Here is a 25,233-nt window from a genome sequence, read left to right on the forward strand (position 1 = left end):
ACAACCAGACGGTTGCTTAAACTTGAGCCTAGAAGTCATTCTCCATTATGACCCACATCCTGCCCTTCAATAAATCATGGATTAGGCCTTTAAGTCATACCTTCAATTCATTTACTTCTCTTCATTTCCACTTCTGTCATCCTAGTCAAGGGCATGGTTGTCTCCCCTGATATTATTTCAGTGATCTTCTGCTTGTTTTCTATGTTTCCTCCTCTGTCCTGCCATAGTCATTCATCATATAGATGCATTTATGCTTCTTTAAAATCCTTCAAAATATTTCTGGTTAAATAAAAATCCAAACTCCTCACGACATCTCACAAAATACAAAGGATTCGATCAGCCTTTTCCTGAGCAGTTATCCTGGCCATGGTTGGCATATTACCCTCTTTACTTTCTAGCAAACATGGAGCTCTTTCCAACATGAGGGCCTTGCCACCATGTGGACTGTCTGTCTGCTAGTTTTGTGGTATAGCTGATACTCATGTATCCTTTAAATCTTGACCTAAATAACACTTCTGTAGGCAAGCTTTCAATAATCTTTCCAATTAACTATGTCTTCATGCTATTTACCATCATAATACCTGGCTATCATCTTCATGGAGTTTGATCATTTTATAATTATACTTTGTAATTATATAGCTCTTTTTCTGTCTGTCTCTCCACTAGGTTTTAAAATTTGGAGGATCTAAACCATTTCTTTTTTCTCACCATTATATACCTATTAATTAATGGTACTGATCACACATAGCAGGAATTCAATACCTTGTCCGTTTAATGAAGGTAATTATTGAATTAAAATTACATATGTTGTGATTTCTGAGTGCTAGAAAGACTATCATTGCTAATTTTCTATTGGTAACCAAAATCAATTAGAGCTGTAATAATGAAAACATCATGGTATTGACATAAAAGAAGACACAGAGACTAATGGAACAGAATGGAGTACTGGGAAATAACCTCATAAATTTTCTGCCAACTGAGTCTTCACCAAGGTGCCAAAAACATACATTGGAGAAAGGACAGCCTCTTCAAAAGTTGGTATTGGTGTTGGAAAAACTAAATATTCATATGCAGAACATTGAAACTTGACCCCTATCTCTCACTCTATACAAAAATCAACTCAAAATGGATCAAGTTCTAAATATAAGATCTGAAACTATGAAGATACCAAAAAATAAATAAACAAATAAATGAAAACCAAAGGAAAAAAAACCATAATGGAAACACTTCAAGATATTAGTCCAGGCAATGATCATTTGAATAAGATCCCCAAAGCACAGGAAACAAAAGCAAAACTACACAAATGGGGTCATGTCAAACTAAGAAGTTTCTATGCATCAAAGAAAACAGTCAATACAATGAAAAGACAGCCTACAGAATGAGAAAAATATATATATGTCAGATATTCATCTGACAAAGATTAGTGTCCAGAATATATAAGGAACTTAAAAAATGACAACAGTAGCAAACCCCAAATAATTCAATTAAAAAGTGAGTAAAGTATGAGAATGGACAGTTCTCTAAAGAAAGAATTTAAATGGCCAGCTAATTTATGCAAAAATGCTCAGTTTTATTAGTCATCTGGGGAATGAAAATCAAAATCTCAGTGAGATCATCTCACCCCAGCTAGAACATCTGTTTAACAAATGCAAGAGATGATATGGAGTAAAAGGAACTCATATATACAATTGATGAGAATGTAAACTGGTACAGCCACTATGGAGAATAGTGTGAATATTCCTCAAAAAAAAACTGAAAATCTACAATATGATCTGGCTATCCTACTTCTGAGTATATATCCAAGGGAAAAGCTATCAGAATACCAGAGACATCTGCATGCCATGTTTATTGCTGCACTATTCACATAGTTAAGAAATGGAATTAACCCAAATGCATATCAACAGATGAATGGATAAAGAAATGGTGGTGGTGTGTGTGTGTCTGCAAATGCATACTCTATACACAGTGAAATACTTTTTGGTCATTAAAAGAATGATATCCCATCATCATGTTCAGCAAAATGGACCAAACTAGAGAACATTATGTTATATGAAATGACCTAGACACAGAAAAAGAAATGCTGCATGGTCTTTCTTATATGTGGATATTAAAAGAAATCAATCAGAATGTATAATAGTGATTATTAGAGGCCGGGAAATTGGGGAGGGAAAGATAGAGGGAAGTATTGGTACACAATTGTACCAATACTTGGTACACAATTACAGTAAGGTAGATGTAATGAGCTCTAGTGTTCATAGCACATGGGGTGATTGTAGTTCACAGTATCCTATTAAATATTTTATGAATAGCCAAGTGTGTGGCACATGCTTAAATCCCAGCAGTTCAGGAGGCTGAGGCAGGAGGATCTTAAATGCAAAGCCAGCCTCAGCAATTTAGTGAAACCCTAAGCAATTCAGTGAGACCCAGTATCTAAATAAAATACAAAATAAAAAAGGGTTGGGAATGTGGCTCAGTGATTAAGTGCCCCGGGTTCATCCCCAGTGGGGGAAAAAAATTAATAACTCAAACTGAGAAGCTTGAAAGCTACAAACAAAGTAAAGATAAGGAGATGGAAATGTTATTTACCTAATTTGATCATCACATATTGTATACATGTACTGAAATATACTCTAACCCATAAATATGTATAATTGTTATGTTAATCAAAAATTTTTTAAAGAATTAAGGAGATGGAAATGCTAACAATCCTAGTTTGATTATTACATACTGTATATATGTAGTGAATTATTACATTATATCTCATAATTTGCAAATAAATAATAATAAACATTTTAAAAGAGAAAATGCTACCTTCATATGTGAAAATGTCAAGATTCTGTGATTTGCCAAATATTTAGTAGCTAATATTTGCCAGCTCATGATCGGTCCAGCTCTCATATAATATTAGAACAGATAAAAGCAGCTGTTAAACTCATCCTAAGTTGAAAATATTAAGTTGAAAGTGTATCTATTACATTTGACCTACCAAACGGCGTGGCTTAGCAGCACAGTCCACCAAAGAGCACTGGTTGTTGCCCTTGTGACCAGGGGCCTGACTGGGAGCTGTAACTTACTACTGCTCTTGCCCAACATTGCAAGAGAATATCATGCTCCATATCACTAGCCCAGGAAAAGATTCAAATTCAAAATTTGAAGCATTGTTTCTACTGAATGTATATCAGCTTAGCACCATTTTAAAGCTGAAAATCCTAAATCAGATTATTGTAGGCTGGGGGCCATTTATAGACTGCAGAGGCAAGATTTGGAACAGTGAGACTACTGAAGAGGCTATTTTAGTAATCCATGTGGGATGAAGGTGGCTTGGACCAGGGACATGACCCTGAAGGTAGTGAAAACAAGTAAAATTCTGGTTATATTTTGAAGATGGAGCTGACAGTCCTTATACCAGGTAGGATATAGGTATGAGAAAAAGAGAAGGAATTTCATATGCATATGTCTGAGATGTTGTACTTGGGTCAACAGAAAGATGGGTTTATTGCTACCAGAGAAGAGGAATCTGCTAGAAGAGGAGGTTTTGAAAGAGTAGTCCAGAGTCTGGACAAATAAAGGTGAAGATAACTTATGAACATCTCTATGGAGATATCAAGAAATCAGTTCTATATTTTCTCTGATATAAAGAGGCTGACTCATAGAGGGGTAGAGAGTGGAAGCATGGGATGAATAGATCAATTCTAGATAGGGAAAGGGAAGGGGCAGGGGATTAGCAAGGATGGTGGAATGTGATGGATATCATTATCCAAAGTACATGTATGAAGACACGAATGGGGTGTCAACACACTTTATATACAAGCAGAGATATGAAAAATTGTAGTATATATGTGTAATAAGAATCATAATGCAAAAAACCAAAGTACATGTATGAAGATATGAATTGGCATGAACATACTTTATATACAAAGATATAAAAAATTGTGCTCTATAAGTGTAATAAGAATTGTAATGCATTTTGCTGTTGTGTATTTAAAAAATAAAATCAATTAAAATTTAAAAAATAAATAATATAAAAAGAGTAGATCCCAGTGCACATACATGATGTCGATAGTCATAAAACTGTATGAGAGTCTGAAAAGAAAATATTCAAATAAAGAGGAAAAGGTATCCAGAATCCAACTCTTGGGAATTCTAATATGAAGATGCATTACAGATAGCAGATAGTGAATGAAGATGAAATTGGGTAGTGGTAGGAAAGCAAAGTGAAGAAAGGAGGAAGGAGTGATCACCTTTGTAATATTGTGCTGAGAGAATGGATGAGAGGAAACTGAGCATTGCATGTGGCAATGTAGAGGTCTTTGGTGGCCTTTCAGTTTTGGTGAAATGATGGATGGCAATGCTTGACTGGAGTTAGTTCATCAGAAAATGAGAAGAGAGTGCAGTTCTGGACCCCTTCATTTTAAACAATGCCACTTACAAGATTCTTATTCCAAATGATGGACAATAAAATCTGTGCTAACAGCCCTTTCCTGGAGGATTTTAGTGTATCACCACTTGACACACTTTGGCCTCTCCTTCTATATGGTCATTATATATGACTTACAGTGTCCATCAGCATTTTCGTTTTATAGAAATAATTGTTTTCCTAAAACTTTGACACTTACTGTCAGCTTTGAGTAGCTATTCTTCTTTTCTCCAACAGAAGAAATACCTATTTGTGTTTTATAGATAAGTATATGTGAAATTAAAAAAAACAGTATCTATAAATTTCTATGTTAGTGATATTTGCCTGGCTTTCTTTTATAGATATAATGTTTTTTCATAATTGAAAATGTCTGTGGCAAGTTACAGAATTAATACTAATTTTTTTTCTACTGAAGAGGGACAATTTGATGTCTATGTATATACACAAGTTTATGTGTGAAAAGTAACACATTTTTTCATATATGAGTAAAAAATTTTATAGAAGAAAAAGATTGACTAAAATTGGACTCTCAAATATGCCCTCCTTCTGCCTCTCTGTATATATATATTTATTTCAAAATAATATCAAAATTATTGAAAAAAATTAAAGGACTTTTTTCCTGCACCATTTGAGAGTAACTCAATAATATGTTGCCACATCACCCCCAAGCACTTTAGTGTATAATTTCTGGAAATAAAATCATCTCCTATATTATCACAGAATAGCCATCAAAGTAGGAAATTAATATTGACACATTAGATGCCACTAATCTTTTAACCGCTTGTCTGAAAGAGTTCCTAAGCATTTCCTTAATCTTTGTGAACCAACACTGGCAGTTATTTGAGGAATACTCCTCAATTTGGATATGCTTGATGTTTCTTCAATACTAGATTCAGATTATATATTCTTGGCTTGAGTATCAGAAGGGATGCCATCGTTTTTGGTACTCTAACATACTGTATAGCAAATTACCTCACTTTATCTTATTACTGATGATATAACTTGGAACACTTGGGTAAGATCATGTGTGTCAAGTTTCTCCAAAGTAAAGTTACCCATTTTTGCTTCATAATTTAAGAACAATTTTCACATGAAGATCATATGAAGCTATGCAATCATCTCATACCTCATCAAACTTTCTCTCTAGTTTTAGTATTCATTGATATTCTTTGACTAGATTATTACAATGATGGTTGCCAAGTAGTTATTTTTAAATTCCAATATTCCTCTATATCTTTTAGTTGTATTCTACTGTAAGAAAAAACTTTCTCTTCCCCCCAATTAGATATGCACTTATTTATTTTTTAATCAGTGTGGATTCCTAGATGCCTATTTTATTTAATGGATTATACTTTGTTATATCATTATTTATTTGGATGCACATACTGTCCTTGATTTGACCAGTGGGAGTCTATTTATGTTGGCTTCCCATTTATTCATTGAATGCTTACTTATTTTCTGGCACAAGAAGGCTCATCTCATACCTTTTCTGTCCCAGCCCTGAAACTCACTATTTCTCTAAGCAAATCTATTTCCTCTTACGGAAGATGGTATTTAGAAAGCAACATCAGAGTTGTTAATCACGCTTATTGCTACTCAGTGTTCCCAGGTTTTTCCAGTGCACAAAACTTGGGAATATAAGAATACATACATTTACACATATTTATGTTTTTTATATATAAAAATACACTGAAAACCTAGAGATTATACTGGCACTTTCAATCCTAATATAATCAAGAAGTTCCCTCTGATACTCTACTTTTCTATATGAATTTTGTATGGTTAGTCAGAAACCCAACTCTCACTATCTTAGAGTATGCCTAATCTGTTTCCTGGTAAGTAAAATCTCCTGATTCCATGTCTGTGAACTGCTTCGTATACTTTCATAACCTTGCTTAGGTTACAGCTGTGTTCCAGATTGGGCATCCACACCTCTCCCTCCCCACAGTCAATCTCCCAACACCACAGGACTCTAACCCCACATTACCAGGCATCAGACTAGGCAACTTTCATCCCATCCCTGCCTCTTGGACATTTACTTCTCTTGAAAGGAAAGAGGGCCTTCCTTACATGGAATATACTCCACTGAGCTTCTGAGGAACTAACACCCGTGTTCCTCAATGTTCTCTGTAACCTACGAGGGTGGCAAATTTAGAAACACATGCAAACTTAACTCATGTCAATGGCATACTTACCATTTCCTTTTCACAGTAAATTTAGTAAATGTGATCTAATATTTGCACATTTGTTTATTTTCAGCTTTAATGCTTTTTTTTCCACTAACTTCTAGAAATCTCTGAGTGTCTTTTTTATTGTATGGGAATAAACTATTTTTCTGGTATTTAATTCATTTCTCTGACATTTTTGAGTGACTGGGCTGTTGAAAAACCACAGGAATTTCCACATTTATTATATCATCTGAGGAGATGCTAATCTTCCTGCAATTTCAACAATTGTAGAAAAAGTGCCACTGATCTCCCCCCCACTTCAATGTCCAGTGGTTAATGATATTGTAAACATGGACATATATATTCTTCATAATTTCAAGTTTCTTGTTCTTTCCAAGCACAAATAATCCATTTTTTAAACTTGGAACATATATACAATGATTCTGTGCATAACACAAAGATGAGTCATGTAACATACTAAAGTTTTTTTAAGATAAGGATATAATTTTAAACATTTTGCTGATTTGTAATTTTACTTATTTATGTTATTATGTGTGGAATATGTGGAACAGGCATTATGTTTTTATATGCAAGACTATGAATATCCTCCAGGCTACTTCATGGAAAATACACATAAAAACAAAAAGCCAAGAAAATAGTTCAAATCACTAATTTAAAATAGTAGCAACCATAGAACATTGGACCTGAGGACAGTTCCCAGGTAAGAATTGTAAAGGGACTGGGGTTGTGGCTTAGTGGTGGAGCACAATCCTCACAGGTGTGAGGCCCTGGGTTCGATCCTCAGCACTATATATATATAATTGTAAAGAGTAAGGGTAGTGTCAAAATGCAAATTCAGTTGAATAATATGGGTAAAATAGAAATTCTGGGAGATAAGATTAAGCTGAGAAAAGTCAGAGTCAGCAAGGCATGGTGGCAAGAGCTTGTAATCCCAGCAGCTCAGGAGGCTAAAGCAGGAGGATTGCAAGTTCAAAGCCAGCTTCAGCAAAAGTGAGGCACTAAGCAATTTAATAAGACCCTGTCTCTAAATAAAATATGAAATAGGGCTGGGGCTCAGTGATGGAGTGTCCCTGAGTTCATTCCCCATTACCCCACCTCCTGACCCCGCCAAAAATAGTCAGAGTCAAAGCTAGCCCAGGTCCTCTTAAAGTTTCTTCTTGAAGTTTGGAGTCCACTTCTTAGGGAAAGATCCAGCTCAGCCCCCTGCTGGCAAGTGCTTCAGCACTTTTCCTACCATAGCATTTGTTAGATATTAATTTATGATTTAATTCTAGCTTTCCTGTAAGTATAGGACAAAGACCACATCTTTATGCATATTAAACCTAGCAGAGTGCTTAGTATAGGCTAGGTGCTCAGTAAATAAATTTTAACATGAAGGCAATAGGAGAGTTATTTGAGAAACAAAAACAATGTGTTTATGTCTTCAATTACAGTGGAATAATCAATGAAGGATTTGATTAACTTTCTCACTAAGATCCTCAGAAGAGAAAAATGGATTAAAGAATATTTTCCAAATCAAGCAATTAAAATTTGCAAATAAACAAAAACCCTTTGCATTAATGTTTAAATGTTGAGGTTGAATAGATATTAAGATGGAATAGTGCAGAGAAAAGAATAAAAGAGACCACCATGGAATTAAGACAACATCAACTGAACTTTTACATTTGCTAGATCTGCACTGCTGTGTAGAAGTTGCTCAACCTGGATAAGCCTCCATCTCCTCATCTTTAAAATAAGATTAAAATATAATTACAAGTATAAGGATTAGACATATGTCAAATGTATATGTAATAAATGCTCAAGAAATATTAAATACTATTATACTTATTCCTGTTTTCCAGTTTTTATTTGGTTTTAAATGGTTGGGTTTAATAAACTAAAAAGAAATCCTTCAGAAGGTACTGATAGCCAGTATACAAAAGTCATGTTTTTTGACCCTTACCAAAAGAGCTGTGAGTTTCTAGAAGAAAAGAACGTGGTCTTATCCTCCAGTTTAATATATCTGGCACACAGGTGTACCACATATGGAATATCATCACCAAATAGATAATAAATATATGAAAATATTCATCTGTCCTTTACTTCCTGTCTCTTTTGCAAGTATGTGTTCATGTAGAGAAAAATTAAAACACAGTGCAAAAAAAGAGTGCAGTCCCTGATGAAAAACAGAGATAAGGACCAGATTAAAAGTCTGAAAGACTTAAAACCAAAATACTGCAATAAGCCAGTTAAGTCTGCACCTTTTTGATACTGCTTGCCAACTCCAGTCCTGATCTACAAATAATCACAGTGCAATTACCCTATCTACCATCTAACCCTCACAGTCTCTGTTGATGATTGTAGATAGCTTAGGTATCATTTTATAAAAACAGAGGAACAAATTGATTCTGTTTTTCTGCATTGCCACCTCCCAAAAGCAGTCCATGTGGCTTTCATTAGTAGAACTGTGTATATAATTTACACATAAAGCTATCATAGACTTATCATCCTAGACAGTATGCCTGGGGATAATGTGGAAATTATGCTCTTTTGTGTGACTGGGAAGGTCTCCAAGATGAGTGCCATTTCTTGGAACAGCAGAATTCTTTTCTCACATGAGCTACATGACAGAGGAGTGTTACACAGCTCACCCATGGCTGTTGGCAGCCAAGTGGCACCCAAACAGAGTTCTGATTCTGCATTATGTAATTGGAAATCCCTGCAGTGCAGTAAGTTTTCAATGTGCACAATGATCTAAATTAATGTCTCACTTCTACTTTGGGAGAATTACACTGCCAATGATTTGATTTTTTTTTCTTTTAGGGGGCGAGATGTAATTTATCATAGAGAAAATTGTAATAGATGTTTCTATGTGTTGGTTTTGTGCAAGGAAGATGTACCATTCCTTTTGTTTTTCTACCTAATCCTGTGGGATGTGTGACTTATATGTTAGGAATGCATGTGTATGTGTGTGTGTAGGCATGCGCACGTGTTCGTTTTCATTCATTTACCGTTTAAGGAGGATGGTGCTTTGGTTATCACACATAAAAGCACGGTTGCTTAGCCGCCAAAATATGGGAGCTATTCTCCCAGAGACAGCAGCTATTTGTTCTGCAGATTCCAAAGTTCCTGGAAGTGTTTTCCTTTCTTTCAGTTTGGATTTAAAATTGTTACTACTTTTTAATCTAATTTCTTATAAATGATTATTACCTATATCATTTTCATAATAAAAGTGTGTTTCAATGGAAATTGTTTCCTTTGTTATTCTCAAAGAAAATGCTGTTTTATAGCAATACCAACAGACTCTCACCTAGGAAGAAACAATACAGATTATTCAGAAATTTTTCTTCATGACTTCAAGTGTGTGTGGAATCCTTTTACTCACTATTAACCCTTCCTTGGATTCTTTAGACTATTTCAGAAGGAAAATGCCTTTACATGAAAAAATGAGCCTGGGCAATGACAGGGAAGAGTGTATGTTTTATGAAAACCAAGCTCTGTCTCCATCTCTTGCAAAATCTCTAGCTAATTCGCCCTAATCTAACTATGCCTCTGCTTTCTCTCTTTTGAAGCCTGGCAACAGCCTCTTAACTGGTTTCTCCACAATTACTCTAATCTCCAGAGTCTTCACAGAACTCACGTAGAATCAGATCACCCGCTTCCTTTCCTCAAAACCAAGGCATGTTCATGCTTAAAATTCTCCAGTGGCTTCCCTTTGTGCTTAGGATCAGATAAACGAACTCTTGAACAGGTTTGGGTGGCTTGGTTTACTCCTCTAGCCTCATCTCATTCACTTCATTCTTCTCCCCTAAGCTCCAGCCTCCCCTTCCTTCTCTGGGGTCTCTTAGAAACCCTCCTATCCACACATGTCCCTGTGCTTGAAGCACAGTTGCTCACACTTTGTACCCTAACCTTTTCTTCAACTCAATTTTCATTTCTCCAGAGTAGCTTTATTCACCAAAATAATTTGTTCTTCTCCTTTAAACCACTTGTAAATCCCAGCAGCTTGGGAGGCTAAGGTAGGAGGTTCAAGAGTTCAAAGCTATCCTCAGCAATGGTGAGGTCCTAAGCAACTCAATGAGACCCTGTCACTAAATAAAATACAAAATAGGGCTGGGGATGTTGTTCAGTGGTTGAGTGCTCCTGAGTTCAATCCCCAATAATCCCCCCACACACAAAGAACGATATATAGTGCCCTAGCATTTTGGTTTTCTCCTTTAGATCACTTGCTACAGTTGGAATTTTAGATTTGTTTATGTAATGACTCTGATGAAAAGTTATCTTCCATATTGTATGTATGCAGACATTGCACTTAAAATTTTGCTTAACTTTGTATACCACAAGTTAATTTAGTGCCTGGATTGTGATAGGGGTTTTGTATATTCCCTCCTTTTTTTAAAAAAAGATGAATGAAGAAATGAAGTTATATGTCAAAAATCTGGAATAAAACTTTACTAGGCCTCTTATGAATATGAGACGATAAAGCTATTAAAGTATATTACAGATTTTCTGGGTCAGATGATTTGGGTAATCAAATTGACCTTGAAAGCAGAAATCACTTATATTTCATCTGAATAAACTACAGGGCAACATGCCCTAACTCAGAAAAGAAAATGAATCTGGATAGATGGTAATCTTTTGTTCTTTACAAATATGGTGTGGGAATTGGTCAGCATGTCCAAAATGCCCATGTATAGACATATACAGTTATATTGTAACAACAAGCATTTATTGAGTCCTTCCTGTGTGTCAGACATGGCACTAAGCTCTAAACCTGGGATAACTTGTTAGATCATTCACAGCAGTCTTCAGAGATACTATTACTATCCAAATTTCATAGTGAAGAAACTGGAAAAAATTAGGTGACTTACTAGAGGTCACAGAGGTAACTGGTGAGTCTGACATCATGAGATTCTAGAACCAGCTCTTGTAATGTCTTATTAATCCATTTTGTTCCATTGTTCCAGTTGTGGAATACTTAGAAAAATATAGCATATGACATATGATAAAATTACATAGTAACATAAGTGCATTAAAATTACCATTATATTATTATTAGTTAATATTATAATAGGTATAAGCTCTAGGTTATGATTTTCAACCTATTTGTTGCATCTGTGTCAATTTCATTGAAATATTAGCAAAATTGAACACTTGGGACTTAATGTGTTAAAAAGATCATTAACATTTTCTCTAGCAAACAGGGGTGCGTGATGAGCATTTTGTGTCTTGTCTGATAAGTAGGAGGAGGAAATGAACACTTATCTTTGAGATAAGCACAAATAACTTGTTCTCCCTTGAATACAAATATCATCTGCATTCTATTTCCAACAATATAATTAAATAAAAATTCATATAATTACCTATCTAATTTTTTGTATTACCTTTAGAAATAGATATCTGAGATATTTGAATCAGTATACTAGAATCTTAATGACATATTTGGCATTAAAGTTCTGATATTAAAAATAAAATGGGTATTTTATATATCATCATTAGGTGTTTGCTAATATTCTAAGTTTAATTCTTCCAAGTGCCTCATAAAATAGAAGCTATTATATCCGTGTTAAAGTATGAAGGTGAGCACTAGAGTCCTCAGGCACACCCTAGTAACCCACCAGGGCTGGGCCTGCATTTCCTAACTTTAAGTTGTTGTAGGGACAGACAAGGCAAGGCACTGAAGATAGCAGGAAACAGTTTTCTTTTTTGGCCACAGCCAGGTTCAGAGAGCACAGCTTTTTCCATCAATCAATCAATCCCCTAAACCCCGAGTTCACGTAGTTTCAGAATTTTATACCCAGCATGTAAGGGGAAGGGCTCTGAAGTTCACAGTCTGTAGAAGTTCACATAAAAGCAGTTTTTTTTTTCTTTCACTGTTCTTGGCAAGTTAACCCTTCAAGGGTAACATCTGAGAAGGGGACAGCTTCTTCTCCCCTTTCTTTCCACCCCTGCCAGCTGTTACCATGGAGCCCAATTGGTAACTTCTCTGATCTTAGAAATGTAGACATCTCTGTGAAGCCCAGCTCAAGGCCAGAGGCCTTGTTTGTACATTTCTACAAACTAATTATACTGGATACATGTTTGTGAAAAACTAGTAAGGGGGTGTCCAGCACTTGGAGTGCTGATTTCTTCCTGGCCACTGGCCAAGTAAAACAGGGCAACACAAAAATTGCAAGTTTATCTACATTGAACTCTTTTGTAGAGATTCTTTTGCTGATAGTCCTAAAATCAGCCATGGTGAAGATTTCTGGAGAAGTCCAGTTCAGACTTTTCTGTGGGGAAAGGGGGTGTCATTACAAAGTCCAGTACTTTGTTGGCACAGAGCTTCTCAATCACACTGAAATTAAAAGGCAATCCACTTCTTGCATACACATCTCCATATGCAGGGTCTGCATTCTGCATTGTGTTCTCTTTTGAGTTCTGTGAAATTTTGGTGAAGTTCATTAAACACAGTTTGTCTTATGGAAAAGAAAAAACTAAAAACAAAACAGCTTTGTTTTTTGGATTAAAGTTTATCTGTTAAGATATGCATATACATATGTATATTTACTTTATATGTACTTTGTAATAAGCATTACTAATAACTTTATGAGATTGCAAAAGAAATAGGGTCAGCAACATGTTCTTCAGAGCTCATTAGTAATGATTTGCAGTTAAAAAAATGGTCTCAAACTGAGTTTATTGCTGCTTTTTTTCTCATTGTTAGCTGCTGGGAATAACAATAAACACAAAACATTTAAATAGATGATAAGACAATTAAAATAGCATTTTTATGCTAGGTCATAGTATTAAGGCACTAATGATGGAATTTTTAATGTAATGATTGTTGTCTTTAACTTTCTGAAAGTCTCTTTAGAAAGGCTTTCTTTTTAATCTTGCTCTATTTACACCAAACCATTAAAACTTTTTTCAGTGTAACATAAGCATAGGAAATGAGGGACAACAGAGTAGACTGCCTGGCCTCAGACCACCAGCTTTCACACTGAAGGCCTCAGAGCTAGTGTGCTTGAGAATTCCACCAGAACATACCAAAGTGCATGCAAACAAAATCGGAAGACTTCCTCAAGGCAAGGGGGTATGTATGCATGTATTTTAAAAAGTTCAATGTAATTTAAATAGTTCAAACTATAGTATGCTTTGTTTTTCCCATCAGGTTTTGGCTCTTTCTCTCCAGTGTGTGATATTGATGCTGTCCCATTGCCTTCTATTGTAACCAAGAAGGTGAGAGAAATATGGTTGGGTAGAGGTAGAAGAAAGAAAAGTTCAGTATTTTTTCCTGTAAACATTTTAAGATATAAGTTGATAAGGTCAGACTGGCTTTGTATCAGTAGTTTCAGCTGAATATCTAAAACCAAATTCACAGGAGGCAGTGTTCATACATTCTGAGTTGAAATTTGAATGTTCTAATCAATGTGTATGTTTCATTTTACAAAACACAGTAGTTCTTTTTTTTTTTTTTAATAGTTTTGACCTTTACAAAGAAATTTCATTAGAGACAAAACAAACAAGAAAAACCTCAAAACAAAAAAAGCCCAGCATGTTTTTGTTTTACTCCTCTCTCAGAGTAGCTTTCATACTTTATGAAGTAACATGTGTCTCACTTCTGGTGTGAGCTTTGCAGCACACGGTGGAAAGTCTTTGCTATCTGTGGAGGAGAAACAGGTAGTAAAGAAAATGCCTGGCATAAGCAGCAGTGAACCTGAACTCAGAAGACTGTGCAATCCTAGTCCTACTAACTCCTAATCTTGAAATCAGCTCTTCACCAGCTAAGGGACAGCAAAGTACATCTGGTGATCCTCTCTTCCCCTGTTACCCACTGCTCTGGTGGAGCGGCAGTGTCCCATGTGGGGTGGCCCTGTGATGATTTACTCCATTATTGCAGTATCTCTTCACGTTATCCTTTGCACAATGACTGACAAAGTAACCGTTCCTTTACTTTGGATATTTGTTTCCTAATATCAAGGTGAATATTTCCTTAGTCACAAAATGAATGACCCAAGAAGTGTAGATCTGGAAGAAACAGGTAACTGCAGATATGTCTGGTACCTATACTTTGTTGGCTATCTTGGTTTTTAATCCTCAGCTCCTTCCAGTGCTTTAAATGGCAGAGACTTTGAGAATGGATGCCTCACTGACAAGGGCTGGGGTTAAGCTGAAGGATCGCAATTAGTTGTTGGTCATGGCTGGTTTCCTTACCATCTCTCCCTGGCACTGTCAAATATATTTATTATTATGCTGATCACTGGACTTTGGACACCTGAAGAATGCCCTGTGGTGGTCTGATTCTGCTCTGTTACTATCCTTATAACATAAAATGTGGTGTTTTCAACTTCTTTGGATATAGAAGACATAGAAACCAATGTCCTCAAGGGATTGTGGTAGAGGTGGAATAAATCAACAGTGAAAGGCATCTAAGCTTGGTGACTTTCACCTTCGTTTTCTTTTTTCCTTGTGGTGAGGAGATCGAACTCAGGAGTGAGTTTCACTCTTAGCTTTACCATAGCATAAGGTATACTCACTCTATCCATAGTGCCCATTCCGCACAGAGATCAAGACTCCTTTGCTTCTAATTAAGGTTTACATAGTTTTTGAATGGGTGATACATATATCAATGAAAAGTCTTCTCTTCCTTGTACCATATTTAATTCACATGCACCCTTGGCCACAAACAGGTTAGCCCTGTTGTACATGTCTTATGTATTCTTACATAGGTTTATTTTATGTTTTATATCTGTAACCCATTATTTGTCCACGTCATCCTGTGAGATCATCCCTTTCAAGGGTTGGTTCTGAGGTTGAGCACTGTAACTTCTTTTTTCTTTCTCAATGAACTAGAAATAAAGCAGGGTCGATGGTGCTTCAAAAAGCTAAGCAAAACAATGTAAAACTGTACCTGTTAGAATATTTAGATCTTAAGGGTAAATCCCTCATAACATGCTGTGCATCCTGTTAAATGGGTTTTCTGTTTTCTGATGAAAATTATGTGTATACAGATACTTCTCTCCTGGCTCATCATAATGATATGACATTCAAGAAAATCATAATTCTAGTCAAATTTGCCATTGTGATGTATCTAAGAAAAGTCCTGGGCAAAAATCGCTGCTCATCACAGATCGTAAATGCCTGGGCATTGCTCAACTGTCTCTGTTGTCTGCAAGTACATGTTTTTTTGTAGAGAAATAATCAGATTCCTGTTGTATCCAACATGTTTCCAGCAGAGTTTAGCACAATTTCCTGTTACTAATGACAGAAAATAAAGGTTGAAACCAGATTTATAAAATACCAAATTTATAGTCCTAACATTAAAAAGTATATTATAAGTAGAATTATTTCATACTTCTTATTTTTTTATCCATACTAGTCACAAATACTGTTTCAGATGGTTTTTAGTCATGTAAATGATTTCTCTCTGACTGTGTAATTAGTATGATGGACTGGTTTCTAGAGTATCATATACTTAATGTGAGTTTCTAAAAATGCTTTAATCATATAATTGCTGGTTTATCAAGTAGAAAATATAGGTCTGAGAACACTATCATTATGTCATTATTTTCCACAAAAGACTGTGAAACACACTGAAGAGGCCATTATGAGGCAAATAACAGTTTTTCTATGGTGTCTAACTTTGCAAGGATTAAAAAAGGGAGGGAGGGAGGGAGGCAATAGTAAGGAAAATGCCTAAAGGTAAAGAGTTTAAACTCAATCGGGCAATTTATTTTGTGTCTCTGCAAAATCAGTACAAAGGACGCAGATAGGTGCCGATAGAACAAGTAGACTGTCTAACTCAATGAGTGCCACTGGTATTTAGTAATAATTTCACTAAAGTCTGTGAAAAATCCTAAAAAAATGAAATAATGTTCAGATTTTCTATTGGCATTAGAATCCAGTTGCACTATTTCCTGCTAATTATTATTGAGTGTACTTTGTTCAAGTGTGATTGAAGTAGATAATAACTGACAGTCACTTGGTCTCAAGCCAGCAAAAACAGAGACATATCATCTGGAATGGCTAACTGGTAAATTCAAATATAATTTTACAGAATTCAAATTAAAAAAAAAACGAAAACAAAAACACTTTCTGACTTAGTGAATGGTTATGGGTGAAAAAATCTATTTTTAACCAAGTCTAGAAAAGGTCAAGATAATACTGTTCCCTTTGTCAGTTTAGCCTGAGATAAGGAGAATCCTAAAATGTCTCTCTCATTGTTTCTGTTATGGACGTGCACACACACACACACACACACACAGGCACACACACACACACCACAAAGAAGGTGAATGATTATTTTATTTGTGCCATTATGCTTTTCTTCTGCTTGATTTGTGTGTTTTGCCTTTTGCTTTCCTTGCAATGTAATATATGCATGGCTTTTGTTTTGTATCTTGAGTATTGAAGGTCTTTACTTTCAGATACTAAAAACTACCATAAGGAAGGTCATCTTAGCTTTAATCCTGTTAAAAAAAATCAGGTACCATTTACTCAGGTGCTTTACAAATAATCAAAATGCTCTTCCCTCTGGTATGTTATTTGTCCCTATGCCTTAATTGTAGGGGGAAAAGATAGTCATAAAAATTTGAGGTGGAGGGAAAGAAGTTGATAAAACCTAGCTCTAAAACTACAGAATTTTGAAATCTCAATGGATTATCATAAACTAGAACTAAGAGTCAATAATGCCAATTCATGGGGTGATATCGATCTTGAATCTGCAGGTGATCAAATAGATGTATATGCATATAATGAAAGAATTTTATGTGAATTATTCAAACATAATAGTATTTACAATTATTCCAGGGCAGTTTTTAAAACTTAAATCGTGCTATAATTTTCACAAACCATTTAATCCATGTAAGTTCATCAACTTTAATCCAGTATTAACTAAAAATAGAAAGCAGATAAGGTTTGAGTAAAATGCAACCAAACCAAACAAAAAAAAATGAAAATACATAAACCAAAACCAAAACCAAACCAAAGAAACACAAGATAGAATCCAAAAGAGAAGTGAAGGTAAAGGAGAGTTAGGAGACTACAATTGAGGCAAGCAAATCCATGGAGATAGATCAGCAAAGTTGAATCAGACTTTAAATTTGAATGGTTCAGCTGAGCTTACTTTTTATATATTTAATTTGTTTTCATTCCAGGAATATTTATTAAGTGTCTACTATGTACTAGTATATCTGCCAAGGCATGGAATTTAAGGAAATCATAAAGTCCCTGTCCTCCAGAACATTGCTTAATAATGAAGACAGATATGTACACAATTAAAATACAACACGGCAAAAGGAGTGATGGCAGTAGGCACTGGTTATTAGAACATGCAGGAGAATGGAGATGTAGCACTCCCTGTGACACAGTGGGAGAGACCATTTTCAGGGAAGGAATACAGGGAGGAGACACTGAATTGTTTGGGTATGAGGAGTTAGGTATAATGGAAGAAGAGATGAAGATCCAGCCATGAAAGCAATAAACGGCATGTGTGATAATTCTGTATTGTTGGCATAAAATTGTGAGATGGGAAGACAGGATGGCTGTAGGCAAGGGCTGTATCATGATGGTTCTGTGAGGAAGGTTGGGCTTTTTTCTGAAGAGGAAAGGAATCATTAGAGAGTTTTTTCTGCTATTTCTACGGAGGATGAAGTTGAGGGAAATGATATTTAAGCAGACAGAACAGTTATGCTTTATGACCTTGTAGAATTTCCTAATAGAAGATCATCAGAAAATTAATACAGAAGCCTAAAAATTACTGTGGTTTTCTTGTGTGTGACAATTCTTTTCTTCTTTGTAGACAAGAGAAGCATGAAAGGGAAAAACATAGTCCACTGTTTTCTGGGAAAGAAGAACAGTGAGACCCTCTTGCCTCCACTTGTCAGCCTGGGGAAGTGGAAGCTGTGTTTCCTGGAGACCTACCTGGGTGAAAAATGCTAAATGGGCATCACAGAAGAGCTGCTTTAGAAGTGAAGTTTTGATTTGAACCACTCATTTAGTGGTTGTTAATTAAATCAATTTGGTAATCTGGGTTTTACTTTTTAAAATGATTCATTCATGATTCCAATATCATAGTAAAGAGGTAGGAAGGAAAAATATTCAGAGTAGTAGAATTAAGGTAGAAGAGTCTAAGATAATAAACAACTTCTGTCACTGATCATAAATGGTTATAAGGGGCTGGAGTTGTAGCTCAGTGGAAAAGCGCTTGCCTAGCATGTGTGAGGCACCGGGTTCAATTCTCAGCACCACATATAATAAATAAAAGTCCATCAACAACTAAAAAATATTTTAAAAAAAATAAATGGTTATAAACTCTCCTACCATATCTATCTATCTATCTATATCTATTTATCTGTCTATCTATCTATAATGGCATAAGTACAAATGTGAATTTGTTAATGATGAAAATTATAGGGCAAATCTAAATGAGAGAAAAGAAAATCCTCAAAAATTTCAAGTATTTACCCATCAATTTTTTTCTTCTGTGTCCCACACTTGTTTCAGAATACACATTAAGATCCCACTTAGACATACTTTCTGTCTCTGGGGAATGTAATGCATACTGTGATTCTTCGTGGATCAACTGTAAGTCCAAGAGCAATTTTAAGACATCGAAACTGTCTAACTGGAAACTCTGAGCTGCCCTCAGCCAGTAACCCAGGGGGCTGTGCAGCTCATAGCCTCTGCCTACCTTCCCTTGTTACTGCAGTGGAAATTCTATCACTTCTGTGGGGCAGTGACTTTAACGTCTCATGACCTTTACTTGGTCTGCCTGGTGAGAGTTCTTTGAGGAATTATAGTTGTGAACATGTGCTTAATTTATTTTTCACCCTCTTTTACACTTTTTTTTCTGCAAGTATTTTATGTTATCTTCACACATATTAGGAAACTAATGTCTGTGTATCTTTCCACACTCGCCCTTGTTTTTCTGGGTTTTTTTTTTTTTTTTTGGTATATAATTTTCTCACCCACTGCTAACTTGGCTTCACACTTTTTTTTTTTATACTAAAGCTCATTAGTTTTACTTCCTTAGACTGTTTGTATCACTCCTTGCTTAAGTCCAGTGAAACTGCCTGCCTTGTCAAAAGGTGTACAGAAAACAATGACATTTCTGTTTGAAATCATTGCTAGACCTACTATACTTTTAAGAAAAGGTAAAGATAAGAAAAAGGAGATCATTTCTGGCAAGTTTAGATCTCAGCTTTAAAAAAGTCAAACATTAGCTTATGCAATGAAAGTTTCAAACTGCTGAATTTATGATTTTAATCTTTTTCATTCATCATGGAAAGTGGAGGCATATTTATCAAACTTAAGTATATGCATGTTCATGTTGGTTTTTGCATGTCTGATAAAAACCAAATAATCTCTTTTAAGATGATCTAAGTCCTTTAAAATTTTGTTCTTGAATAAGAAACTTAGGTCCTTCAATCTTCTTTATTTCAATAGAAGAATAATGGTATGTACTTTTTATCCAGCAGAAATAAGCCTATCCAGTTAAAATATTAAGTTAAGCTCATATGCTTTGAAAATGAACTAACAGGATCATAAAGAAAACAAATGTTGCTGTTTCTAAACCAAAGTTTATAATGCATAAAATAGGAGTTGTAGGGTTACAAATTAAAGCTTTACCTTTGACACTTTAACACAAACACAAGAACATTTAAGTTGTATCTATTTATACAATTAGGATTGCAATTAAAAATATTTAACTAGTATAGCGCAGGCAGCAACCAATGGTAACAGGTACACATTATTTCCTTGTGTGCTGGTGCACACCATTAGCTCTGCATCAACATGAAATATTAGCAATACATTTGTTTCACCAGCAGGTTACTATATTTCCTTGTTATCAAACCATGGCTTAATATTATTTTCAATAAAATGAGTACTTTCACAAATGAAATCTTATTCAGTTTTCCATGTCATCAACAGAAGATGCTTTAACAAAAATATTTTCACACCTAATTAAATAGTCATAATTCTAGGATAGCATAATCTACAAGGTCATTATTAGACTGACCTGTGTGGAGGAGCAATCCAAATTTGAGGTGTTATATAGATCTGGGGTGAGGATATTTTTAATGTATGATTTATGATTAAAGTACCCTGACTCAAAATACAATTATAATTATGTCTACAAAAATACTTTTAAGCTAGGCATGGTGGTGAAGGCCCATAATCCCATCAATTTGGGAAGTTGAGGCAGGAGGATTTCAAGTTTGAGACCAGTCTCAGCAACTTAATGAGATCTTCTATCAAAATAAAATAAAAAAGAGCTGGAGTATAGTTCAGTGGTAGAGTACTCCTGGTTCAATTCCAGTACCACAAAAAACAAAAAATGAAAACAGAAAAACCACTTTGATTCTCAAAAATCATATTTTCAGATTATTAATAGACATATAAATTGTTTAGAATGCATATATATATACTTCATATATAATGTATTTGATTGAATATTATGTTATGTAATTTTCTAGTAAAAATACATTTATATATGATTTGTAGCCAAATGATATATTATATGTCATATTATACAAACATGGCATGTATAAGATGTATGGTTTTACATAATATAGATACTCCTCTACTTATGATAGGGTTATGTCCAAATAAATCCATTGTACATTGAAGATATCATCAGTTGAAAAATGCATTTGTTTAGTAGACTTAACCTAGCAAGTATGGGAGCTTAGCCACACAATCTACAGTCAATTAGCAGTTACTTCCTTTCTTGATCATGTGGCTGACTGGGAGCTACAGCTCAGGACTGCTGCCCATCATGAGAAAGTATCATCCTGCTTATTGCTAGCCAGGAAAGGATCAAAATCCAAATTCAAAGTATGATTTCTACTGAATGCACATCACTTTTGCATCATTGTAAAATTTTAAAAAAAGACATAAATCAAACCATTGTTAATTGGGGACCAAAGTTTATAATATATAATTTGTATATATAATTTGATTAAAAATTATATACTACTCACTCTATAAACAGAGACAGTAAGGAGGCCATGTAGCATGACTACTGGAACCAACTCTATATGTTTCAGAGCACAGGTCTGCCCCCTGCTAGCTAATACACCTTTGGATGCTTCACTTAGTTTTCTTAAGTCTTATTTTTCTCAACCTTATGGGGTTGGAAGAGAATTAATATATTTTGTATGAAATAAGGGAATACATACAAAATACTTAGTGGGGTGGCTGGCACTTGCTAAGCATCTAATAGGTGGTAGAAAGGCCATGAAAGGGTGGTTAGCAGCAGCAGTAAGCAGCTTTGTAAGTGTCCAGAAATCCCCTGGCTTGTCCCAATTCTAGTGGTCACGTTAAACTTTTTGTTATATGTAATTTGGATTTCAAAAGCAAAGCATGGATTTAAAAATTCTAAAACAAGGAAAAATGATTTGAGGTTTTCAAACAAGCACTGGGTTGGTTAGTTTTTGAATAGTCAGGGTGGTGGGACATAAGAGAATGTAATAATCAATACAAGGAAGAGTTGTGAACACATCAATTTACTATGTGGTTTGTGATTACAGAGTCCTTATAGGATACTTTGTGTGGTGGTAGAATACTTACTTAAAGTTACTCTTCAATTTTAAAGAGTTCACATCAGGGTCAAGATGAACCAACATGAGAGTCACAATCTTAAAACTTGCCAAACATTATTTGGCTGAGACCTTTTCAGCCAACAGAATTCTGCACATGGCTTGCCTCAGTTTTTCTGTCTGTATCCCTAGAAATGCTACTGAATATGTTCTGAAACGTGTATCAGGGGGAAAAGTTCTGCTTACTTTGAATCTAAAAGTTGGTAGTCAGTTAGCATTTGGGATTTCCCCTCCAGATATTTAAGGAAGGAAAATGGGCTTCAGGAATCTTAGCAAATACTTCATCCATAAATAGGCCATTAAGCACTTAGTGTTTCATCTCACTAAGGATAAACTTAATAGTTGTGGAAAGAAAAAAAAACAAATAAAAGGAAAAATTTCTCTCTCAAGTTTATTGAGAGAAGATTTTTATTTGATAAATTTAGGAAAGAGAAAGATTAAGAAATGCATGTATCAGGGTTCACATTTGTTAATATTGTCATCACTAAATTTGTCTAGAGAGACAACATGCCACATTTAAATGATTACTGTGTACACAGATTTCAAATTACTGTATATAAATTTAAACCTCTGTGTTTACACATGTGTGCCAAACAGCTTTTTTTTAACGTTGCCATATATAGCATTCTGATATTTCTTTGCATAAGGCTCTCAAAATACTAAAGCAACCCCAGCCCTAAATTACCCTTCCTTTTAAAGGAGGTATCATTAACTTTCTTGGTGATAGGGAGCTAGATCAGGTGAGTGGCAGGCCTTGCATTCATAAAGTCAATGGCATCTTTGTTGCAAAAATATGTAGAAAGTAGAGCTCCAATTCCATTAAGTTCACAAACACCCTGGTATAATGGGTACATCTCATAATACTGAAAGGCAAATGGGAGATGCTTTAGTTGAACAACTATAAATCCGGAGTCTTTGAGGAAGATTAGAAACACATTTTCTGTGTGAATCAAAGAAGGCAGTATAAAAGAGAAAATAATTCTGTCCTTACCTAGCACATGCTGCATGCTATTTGCCAGTATAGATTTACCCTCATCCCTGAAGGATATTTTTACTAGATATAGAATTGCAGGCTGACAGATTCTTTTCTTTCTTCTCTTTAAAGAAATTCTTTCTCTGTATCTGGCCCTTGCTGTTTTTGTTGAGAAATCTATAGTCATTTAAAGGGTTGTTCCTCTGTAAAGCTATAACCTTTTTACCTGACTTTTTACAACACTTTTTTGTTTGTTTTTGTCTATTTATTTTGACAAATCTAGGTTTTTGTGTATATGGGGTTTGGGGAGTTATTTGTTCTATTTGTGTGTTTGGTTTTTTTTGAGCTTCTTGTAACTGTAAATTTATCTTTTTGCCAAATTTGATAAAATTTTGGCCACTACTATTTCCATGTTTTGTTGTTGTCGTCATTGTTCTATTTTTACCTTTCTCTGCCTCTCTTCTGTCTCTGGACTTCAGTTATAACCAAGTCGTACCGTTTGAAAATACCCATAAGTCTCTGAGCTTCTTCTCCCCCAAACCCTGCAATCATTTTTCTCTCCATTCTTCAGATTAGATAATTTCTGTTGCTCTATCTTCATGTTTTACTAACTCTTCTGCTACTTCAAGTCTGCTTTTAACTTCATCCAGTAAAATTTAACATTTTAAGTGTTGAATTTTTCAGGTCAAAAATTTCCCCTTGGTTCTTGTTTCGGTTTAACTTCTCTGCTGAGATTTTGTATCTTTTTATTCATTGCATACATATTTTCCCTTTTGTCCTAGATAATATTACAATGGCTGGTTTGAAATCCTTGTTTGCTAATTCCGTCATTGTAGGGTTCATCTCAATGGATTGTGATTTTTTTTTTATACCAGGGCTTGAAGTAGGGGGCACTCAGCCACTGAGCCACATCCCCAGCCCTATTTTGTATTTTATTTATAAAGAGGGTCTCACTGAGTTGCTTAGTGCCTTGCTAAGTTGCTGGGGCTGATTTTGAACTGGCCTCCTGCCTCAGCCTCCTGAGCCGCTGGGATTACAGGAGTGCGCCACTATGTCTAGCTGGATTGTGATTTCTTAGGATTGTGTTTTCCTAAACTTTTTTTTTTTGTATGCCAAAAGAGTTTTAAATTATATTCTCATCATCATGATGATGCACTGTAGAGACTGTGGTTTGTAATATGTTTATCTGAAGAATATTATATTTATAAACTCTCTTGCACTGGACAGCAGCTCAAGTCTAACTTGGATTTTTTTCTAAGTGCTGATTATAGTCTGCCCTACACAAGTATAGCTAAAGAGCTAGTTGGATATTGGGGAATTCCCTGTACTCCTTCCCCATCTTCCAGTTTTGCAGTTGTTCCAAGGTTTGTGCTCTAATTTTCTAAACCATAAGTCAATTAGCTCCTTTCTGAATTTTAGCCATTCCATGGTTGTACCCACATGGCAGGCTTCACTCAGGTAAACCAGTTGTTTATAAAAATAGGAAACACAAATCACGCAATTGCCTTCATGCAAGTGTTGAATCTCCTCCAGGATCCTCCTGCTTCTGTCTGCTCCTCAGTGCCTTTTCCCGATTTGCTCAGATTTCACAGAAGGTCTTGTCTGATAGGAGCTTATTTGAACATGACAGGAAATAAAATGTCCACAGCAATGTATATCCTCTATTTTTCAGACCAAGTTAGATAAGGCATAAAAGTAGAGTCATAATAGTATTTGTAAAGTGAAAATCTAGTGACACCCTTACCTGTTCAGTGGGAATTTTAGTCATCCTCAGTTATCTCCTAAAGTGTCCCAACTGGATGTTTTATTTATTATCTAATAACAATGTCTACCCTTCTCTTTGCTCCTTATCTAGCATGCTGTATCTCTGTTATGGTTTAGATATGAAGTGTCCCCCAAAAGCTCATGTGTGAGGCAATGCAAGAAAGTTTAGAGGTGAAGTGAGTAGGTTATAAGAGTTTTAACTTAATGACTGCATTAATCACCAGATAGGGATTAAGTGGGTGGTAACTGTAGGCAGGTAGGGTGATGGCTGGAAGAGGAGGGCCACTGGAGCATGCCTGTGGGGTATATATTTTGTCTTTGGTGAGA

The 25,233-nt window shown here is 35.3% G+C and overlaps 1 long non-coding RNA gene across 1 annotated transcript; it reads left to right on the forward strand.

Moving 5' to 3' along the window:
• Window positions 1–13,419: 13,419 nt before the first annotated feature.
• Window positions 13,420–18,599, forward strand: LOC120892781 (uncharacterized). The gene is made up of 3 exons (XR_005737552.2): window positions 13,420–13,660; window positions 13,739–13,806; window positions 18,368–18,599. It is a non-coding gene; the product is annotated as an uncharacterized LOC120892781 (long non-coding RNA).
• Window positions 18,600–25,233: the final 6,634 nt, after the last annotated feature.

Source organism: Ictidomys tridecemlineatus, chromosome 7 (assembly GCF_052094955.1).
Source record: "Ictidomys tridecemlineatus isolate mIctTri1 chromosome 7, mIctTri1.hap1, whole genome shotgun sequence".
Classification (NCBI taxonomy): domain Eukaryota; kingdom Metazoa; phylum Chordata; class Mammalia; order Rodentia; family Sciuridae; genus Ictidomys; species Ictidomys tridecemlineatus.